The sequence below is a fragment of the Amblyraja radiata genome, chromosome 2, assembly GCF_010909765.2.
Source record: "Amblyraja radiata isolate CabotCenter1 chromosome 2, sAmbRad1.1.pri, whole genome shotgun sequence".
NCBI lineage: Eukaryota > Metazoa > Chordata > Chondrichthyes > Rajiformes > Rajidae > Amblyraja > Amblyraja radiata.
In genome coordinates, this window is record NC_045957.1 from 70,265,958 (window position 1) to 70,274,746 (window position 8,789).

Genomic DNA, 8,789 nt, shown 5'->3' on the forward strand with positions numbered 1-8,789 from the left:
TGAATCAACTGGGCTTATATTCACTGGAATTTAGAGGGATGAGAGGGATTCTTACAGAAACATACATTTCTTAAGGGATTGGACAGGCTAAATGCAGGAAAAATGTTTCCGATGTTGGGGAAGTCCAGATACAGGGGTCACAGTTTAGGAAGAAGGGGTAGGCCATTTAGGACTGAGATGAGGAACAACTTTTTCACCCAGAGAGTTGTGAATCTGTGGAATTCTCTGCCACAAAGGCAGTGGATGTATTCAAGAGAGCTAGATATAGCTCTTAGGGCTAACGGAATCAAGGGATATGGGAAGAAAGCAGGAACACGGTACTGATTTTACTTCTGAGTCACGTGAGTGACTACGTGAAGAACCCGCTCAGCGCGCATGCGCGGCATTACGCCAGCAGTGCAACAAGCGGCGGCAGCTGGAGTCAGGCTCTCCAGCTGCAGGTTTAAAAAACGGACCGTTAGGTAAGTACACTGAAGGTGGAAACTAATGGAGAGGAGAGTTGTGTGTGTTCTTTCTATTTTACAGAGATGAGTACTCTGAGGAAAAAACTCTCAAAGAGAACTGCCTCCCGCAAAACTCCACCAGAGGAGCGTTCAATCTCAGAGGGACAGCAACAGGCAGCGGGACCGCTCGTAGAGTGGTCCACCATCCCTGACACCGTGCCAAGCCCAGTCCCGCTAATGCCTGAACAGCGGACTGGGGAAAAATCCGCCAGTAAAGCCAACCGGCCGGTGGTTTCCGACTTGTCGGACGGGGACACGTCTCCACCTAAACGGAGGAGACACGGCCGCATGAGCCGCATGGAACGGCTCTTGGAGCAAGTACTCCAGCGAGTGCAGGAAAAGCGCTCTCGCGGAGGGAGGTCAGGCACCCCCTCCACAGTGTTCTGTACACTGCCCTCTGCTCCCTCATTACTGGAGGCTAGCATTGGTGACCAGGACTGGGCTGGTCTGCAACAGGGGTTGGCGGACAAGATCGGGAGTATGCAGGAGGTGCAGGAGCAGGAAGAGCTGCTGGGTGTGGTGGACCGCTATGTAGCAACCCCACGTGCTGGAAGACCGCTGGAACCGAAATTAGCGGCCAGCATTAATCAGCTTTCAAATAAGCCCTTGCAGGACAAGGTGCTCTCTGAGGCAATGGATCTCTACAAAACACCAGAGAACTGTGAGGCCCTCAGAGTGCTGACTGTAAACAGCCAAATCTGGGGGCACGTGGGGGCACACATGCGCAACTATGAAGTTAAGCTACAGCGGATCCTAAGGCTCCTGACGTCGGCCATCACAGCCTTTGCTCGTTTTGTAGAAGACACGTAGATGGATACCTGCCAGCAGGATGTACTGGCATTAATGTGCAACACGCAGTACGAAATTAACAACTTCCGGCAGGAAATCATAAGACCTGCCCTCAATCCCAAGTTTGCTGGCTTGTGTAAAACCCCAGCCGCAGAGACGGACGCTCTGTTATTCGGGACGGACCTCAACAAAAAGTTGAAGGACATGGAAGAGGCATCAAAAACTTTCAACCTCATGAGGGCAGGCCCCGGGACGAGCAAACCAAGACTTTCAATACCCAAGCGGCAGCACCCCACGGCATCCACCAGTCGACGTCCTCAATATGGGACTGGTGAAAGCTCAAGGACCGCATTTTATCCCCAAAGATCTTTTTTAGATCAGGGCCCAGAGCGGACCCCATGGAAAATGCGCCAACCCCCAACATCGCCAACACGTCAGACAATAAAAATCTTCACGAACACAAGGAAACAGAACAAACGACAATAACCCTGGAGGTAGGTGGGTCTGGTTCCTGCCAGCATATAGATAGTAAGGGTGCTTTACTAACAGGAGGGAGATTACACTTGTTCAAAACAGCATGGGATGGAGACATTTGTTACTGCCAAACAACTGATTTCCAAAGGATACTTCATGGCAAGCATTGATCTTAAAGATGCTTACTATCTAGTACCCATACACAAGGATCATCGCAGATACCTAAAATTTATCTGGATGGGGCAGCTATGGCAATATAAAGCATTGCCTAATGGCCTAACTTCAGCCCCAAGATTATTTACCAAAATATTGAAACCAGCCATGGCAATACTAAGAAAACAAAAACATATTGTCATGGCATATCTGGATGATATTCTGATAGTAGGGAAAACGATGGAATTGGCTGTGGCAGCAGTATCAGCCACAAAACAGCTCCTGGAAACTCTGGGGTTTGTCCTACATCCAGATAAATCTAAATTGAAGCCATCCACTATCATGGACTACCTGGGCTTCACAATTAACTCAGTCCATATGACTGTTACCTTGCCAAAGGCAAAAATGGTTGAATTAGCACAGTCATGCAACAATCTAATGGTCAACGAGCGACCAATTATCCGACAAGTAGCAAGAATAATTGGGAAAGTGGTAGCAGCATTTCCGGCTACACAATTCGGACCTTTGCACTATCAAAATTTACAAAGAGCAAAGGTACAGGCACTAAAACGACATAAAGGTCACTATGATCGTATCATGATATTACCCACTGCAGCAATATCAGAGCTACAGTGGTGGGCAGAAAATGTTTGGCATAGTTTCAGCCCTATCATTATCACTAACCCTACTTTAGTTATTCAAACGGATGCCAGTGCTCAAGGCTGGGGAGCGACTAACTCCATATCCAGCACAGGTGGGAGATGGACTAACATAGAGTCATCATTACTACTCACACTGGGCATTAACTATTTAGAGATGTTGGGCGCCTTTTATGGTTTAAAAACATATGTATCTAATATGCGGCACTTGCATGTTCGGTTACAAATTGATAATACTATGGTGGTGGCTTACATTAACCATATGGGCGGCATAAAATCATTATCATGCGACAAATTAGTCAATATAATTTGGCATTGGCGTGTCGAAAGACATATTTGGCTATCAGCTACTTACCTACCAGGTAAGTTAAACACGGTGGCCGACACCAGGTCACGCAAATTCAATGATAACATCGAATGGATGTTAAACCCTAAAGTATTTGCGAAAGTTATTAAGCAATATGGAATGCCAGATATTGATTTATTTGCATCAAGGCTAAATCACCAGGTACCTATGTATGTCGCATGGGAACCAGACCCAGAGGCAGCAGCGGTAGATGCTTCCACGCTGGATTGGGGAAATGTCTTCTTCTATGCTTTCCCTCCCTTCTGCCTCATCAGTCGGGTACTTCGCAAAATACAGATGGACTCTGCTTCAGGTATTTTGATGGTGCCCGACTGGCCTACACAGCCATGGTTCCCAGTCCTGCATGACATGGTGGTTGAATCACCAATGTTTTTTCCCAGTGATCCAGGATTATTAACTCAACCAGTATCAGGCATAAGCCACCCATGCCATGAGAAAATCAATCTCCTGGGTTGCAGGTTTTGAACAGACCTTACCTAGAACTGGGACTGTCCGAACAAACCATCACCACCATGTCAGCATCCCTTCGAACATCCACCAAGAGGCAGTACCTAACCAGCATCAAAAAATGGGAGAAGTACTGCCAGGAAACAGGAACAACGTGTGCAACAGCCACAGCCACCAATGTACTGGAGTTCCTGGCCCATCTACACCATGATGAAGGGATCAGCTACAGTGCCATCAACACAGCGCGGAGTGCGCTTTCTGCTTATCTCAAGCCACCGCCAGGACAACAGGCGATGGGATCCCATCCACTGGTGGTAAAGCTGATGAGGGGCATTTACAATATCAAGCCCCCTAAGCCCAGGTATACCCACATCTGGGACATCAGTGTGGTCCTGACATACCTCGAGGAATGGCCACCAGCCAGATCCCTCGGCCTCGAGCAAGCTACACTAAAGACACTCATGTTGATGGCACTGGTATCCGCTCAGAGGGTCCAGTCTCTACACATGCTGAGGCTGGACAACATGGTGACCACCCCAGATCAGATTGCATTCAGCATACAGGGTCTGGTGAAACAAAGCAGGCCAGGAACAGCCAATCCAGTAGTGGTATTCCGGGCCTACCCACCAGAGCCACAGTTGTGTGTGGTGACCCATCTACAACATTACATCGACACAACCTATAATATCAGAGGGAGTGAAAAAGCCTTATGGGTCGGCTGGGTTGGAGGAGGTGTGGCAAGGGACATGGAAGTAGAGGACAAAGAGTTCTGCCCTGCAGTATTGTGGCCATCTGTCCCAATATGGTTACTGAACATCTCAAAAGTTGATCTGGAGATATGGGAGGCAAAAAGGAGGGGGAAAAATTCGGACCTAAAAACAGAATACCATAACCATATATATAATAGATACAGGGAACACCTCTTAATCTTCACAGATGGATCAAAGGACCCAGTAGCTGAAACAACAGGGGCAGCTGTGGTAGTGCAAGGGATGAATGTTGAGATTTGCAAAAGAACAAATAACTATTTGGCAGTGTATACAGTGGAACTGTACGCTATTTTGATGGCAGTTCGGTGGATAGAACAGGTGCAACCATGCAAAGTATTAATATGTAGCGACTCATTGTCTGCAATCCAGAGTATTGGGTCTGGTGCATCCCATAGGCGGCCTGACCTAGTGTATGAAATTCTACTACTATTAAGCCAAGTAACAAGGAAGGGCAGTGACGTGACTTTGTTGTGGGTCTCAGCACACAATGGTGTGCTAGGAAATGAAAAAGTGGATAAATTAGCAAAAGAGGCCGTTAAAAAAGAATAGAATAGAATAGAATAGTTTCTTTATTGTCATTGTAACATGAACCATGTACAACGAAATTGTAAAATGTCAGCCAGTCAGTGCACCATTCAAACATTTCTAAAAGCTAACGATACATACAAGGTAAAATATTAAAAAAAAGATAAACAACTAAAATAAATATAAAAAAATAGCACGCATAAACACCCAGCCCTACATCCTTCTGTCGATTTCATGTATGTATGTATCGACCCTGCGTTACTTGGCGGCTACATTTAGTGCCTTTATAGCAGTGGGGTAAAAACTGTTTTTAAGTCTGTTTGTCCTTGTCCTTGTAGATCTGTACCGTCTGCCTGACGGTAACAGTTCAAACAGGGTGGGAAATGTCCTTTATAATACTCTGGGATTTTTTGATGCAGCGGGAACTGTGTAAGTCCTCCAAGGTATAGAGAGGGCAGCCGACAATCCTCTGGGCGTTGTCAATGGCCCTCTGGAGCGCTTTCCTCTGAGCCGCTGTGCAGCTGGTGTACCATACGCATACACAGTATGTTAGGATGCTCTCAATGGAGCACCGATAAAAGGACAGCAGCAGTCTCTGAGTGATGTTATTCTTCCTGAGCACCCTCAGGAAGTGCAGTCTCTGCTGGACCTTTTTCAGCAGTGCAGAGGTGTTCACGCTCCACGTCAGGTCCTCCTCAATATGGATTCCCAGGAAGCGGAAATCCGCCACCCTCTCCGCACAGTCCCCTCTGATAATTAATGGTACCATGTCCGTTTTATTCTTTCTGAAGTCTATTATTATATCCTTTGTCTTTAAGGTGTTGAGGAGCAGGTTATTTTCTCCACACCACACTGTCAGCTGCTCCACCTCATCCCGGTAGGCGATGAACATAGAGGTAAACTTACAATTATCCAAATCTGAAGGAAAACACATTGTGTGGAAGGAAATAAATCAGGAATGGCAACAATACTGGGAACAGGAGACAAAGGGGAGACACCTCTATTCGCTACAAAATAGAGTGGGCATTACAGCAAGAAGAGGGGGGAACAGGAGAGAACAGGTAGTATTAGCAAGATTGAGGATAGGACACACTCACCTGAACAGCACATTAAAAATGTTGGGAAAACACCCTACTGGGCTGTGTGAGGAATGCCATCAGCCGGAAACAGTTCAGCATGCTCTAGTTGCATGTAGAAGATATGAAACAGAAAGAAGAGTTTTGATCAGTGAAATGAAGAAAATTGGAATGACAGATATATCAGAAAAAAACATTCTAGAGTATGGAGGGGAAGGAAAAGGAGTAAAGGTGTTGTTTAATTTCTTGAGGGCCTCTGGCCTTATAAAAAGGATATAATGTAAAGACATGAGGACTGTGGAGTGAAGCCAGAAGGTGGCAGCAATGCAACATTGTGGATGCCGGCTGCCGTAAAACTCCAAAGAAGAAGAAGAAGAAGCCTTATGGGTCAGCCACAAGAAACCTCATGGCCAGGTAACGAGCCAAACCATTTCAAGATGGCTCAAACAGGTGCTGAAGGCTGCCGGAATAGATTCTAATACATTTAAATCTCATTCCACTAGGGCAGCATCTACATCAACGGCAGAGAGAATGGACGTACCGGTTGACCATATTCTGAATACAGCAGGATGGTCGAGGGAAACGACATTCAGAACTTTTTATAATAAGCCGTTGACGAAACCTGATTTATTTGCAGCCAGAATATTACAAGCTGCAAATATTTAATTTAAGCCCGGGGGAGCAATTATATTTTGTTATTGTTAATAAATACCTTTTGTTTCTCGAAAAACAGATTCATTGGTTGGTTACGATAACACTTCCTCCCTCAAGAACTTCGGCAGTGAGTGAAATAAAACTGTTACACGGTTTGAAATCACAGAGCTTTGAAGTCTTCACGTAGTCACTCACGTGACTCCGAAGTAAAATAGTAAGATTAAACGAGAACTTACCAGTTTGAAGTTTGATCTGTATTTTATGAGGAGTTACGATGAGGGATTACGTGCCCTCCGCTCCCACCCTCATTATATGGATCAAACTAAATAACTGATGTCTCCTTTTCTTTACTATGTTTACTTCAAATAACTGTGTCTATCTGTGATTCCACACTGCTGCTTGGAAGTATGTCGCGCATGCGCGCTGAGCGGGTTCTTCACGTAATCCTTCATCGTAACTCCTCATAAAATACAGATCAAACTTCAAACTGGTAAGTTCTCGTTTAATCTTACTATTTTGGATGATCCGCCATGATCATATTGAATGGCGGTGCTGGCTCGAATGGCCTACTCCTGCACTGACTTTCTGTTTCTATCATTTGTTTGCAGAAATAACATTGCTTAAAATATGAACAACAAAAGCCAACTTTCATAACATAGCATAAAAAGGTCAGCGTCACAGAAATATTGTCAAAAAGTTAATACGGTCAATATCTGTTGCTCCTGGAGCTGCCCTCATCGTGAGGTAGGCTCTCCAAGGCAAGCAGAGCTCAGAGTATGTTTGACTAATTAGGAGAGCACATCCTCCTGACAACAGCACGCCATATTTATTTTCGTCCAAATCCGATTCGCATAAGGAGACTTTGGGGGCAATTATCAAATGTTTTGTCAGAAGAGATGGTACCTTAAAGAGAAGAAAGAAGATTACAGAAGTAAACAGTAGGAAATTAATTTATAGTTTAATCTCCTTGCAATGAAAGACAAGCTAGGAGCAATAAATTCATAGGATACTGAGAAGGCTGAAATTAGTGTAGAATGTGCCTGTGGGAAAGGGTATAAGGGTGGAGGACCCCCAGATGAAATGTACAAGAAAATAAATAAGAATTGGGAGTTGCTTAATCAGAAGCTAGGGAAAGTCAACAAGAATGAGGATTAATTGAATGGGGTGTGATTAAAGTGAGGGCTCAGCATTTTGGATGGTAGCAAGTTTGTAATGAACAAAAGAGGTCACATCCATAGGGCATTGGAACAGTGAAGCAATGAGATGGACACCAACAAGGTGCCAGATCATCAGAAGCAGCAGCAAAGACTGGCAAACACTAGTTGGCTGAAAAGCAATGCAAGAGATGGGATAGCTATGCGGGCTGAAACTGGCTGGTTAGCAGGCAACAAACTAAACTGAATAATAATAATAATAATATCTTTTATTGTCATTGCACGTCAGTGCAACGAGATTTAGTGTGCAGCTCCACTGATGTACAAAAAAGGTAAATAAATACAATACATAAATAAGCAAGCTGAATTGATTGACGTGACCATCTGAGGGAGACTGTCCAAAGGGGGTGGGTGGGGGGGCACTCATTAGGGCCGGTTCAGAGCCGCTATAGCTCTTGGGATAAAACTGTTCCTGAGTCTGGAGGTTCGGGCTTAGAAGGCCTTGTAACGTCTGCCGGAGGGAAGTAGTTGAAACAGACCGTGGCAGGGGTGTGATGAGTCCTTGTGGATGCTGAGGGCCTTCCTGAGGCACCGCGTGTGGTAGATGCCCTCCAAGGCTGGTAGCTCTGTCCCGATGATCCGCTGCGCTCTGTTGACGACGCGCTGAAGAGCTCTCCTCTCCGCCTCCGTGCAGCTGAGATACCACACAGAGATGCCATACAGTATGCTCTCTGTGGTGCAGCGGTAGAACGTTGTCAGCAGCTGTTGGGGCAGATCAGTCTTTTTTAATGTCTTTTTTAACTAAGATGATCAACACTAGCTCAAAAAGCTTCATGTTCTTAAATTAATTGTTAGCTTCATATCAAGAATGCAGACAAACAGCACCTTCCTTGGTTTTAGTATCTCATGACAGCTGATGTAAAAAACATTTTTTTTGGTCAGTATCTGTTGCACCAGGATCTGCCCTCATCATGATGTAGGCGCTCCAAGGCAAGCAGAGCTCAGATTATGTTTGACTAATTGGGAGAGCACATCCTCCAGCCAACAGCACGCCATATTTATTTACGTCCAAATATAGCCAAATTACATTTAATAATGAAATATTAAACAGTAGTTTGAAATATTGAAATGTAAACAGATGGAACCACAGTTACATCTATTTTTTTTAGTCCTTATGAATAGTAGTAGACTGCTATAGATTCATCACTGCATGAGACT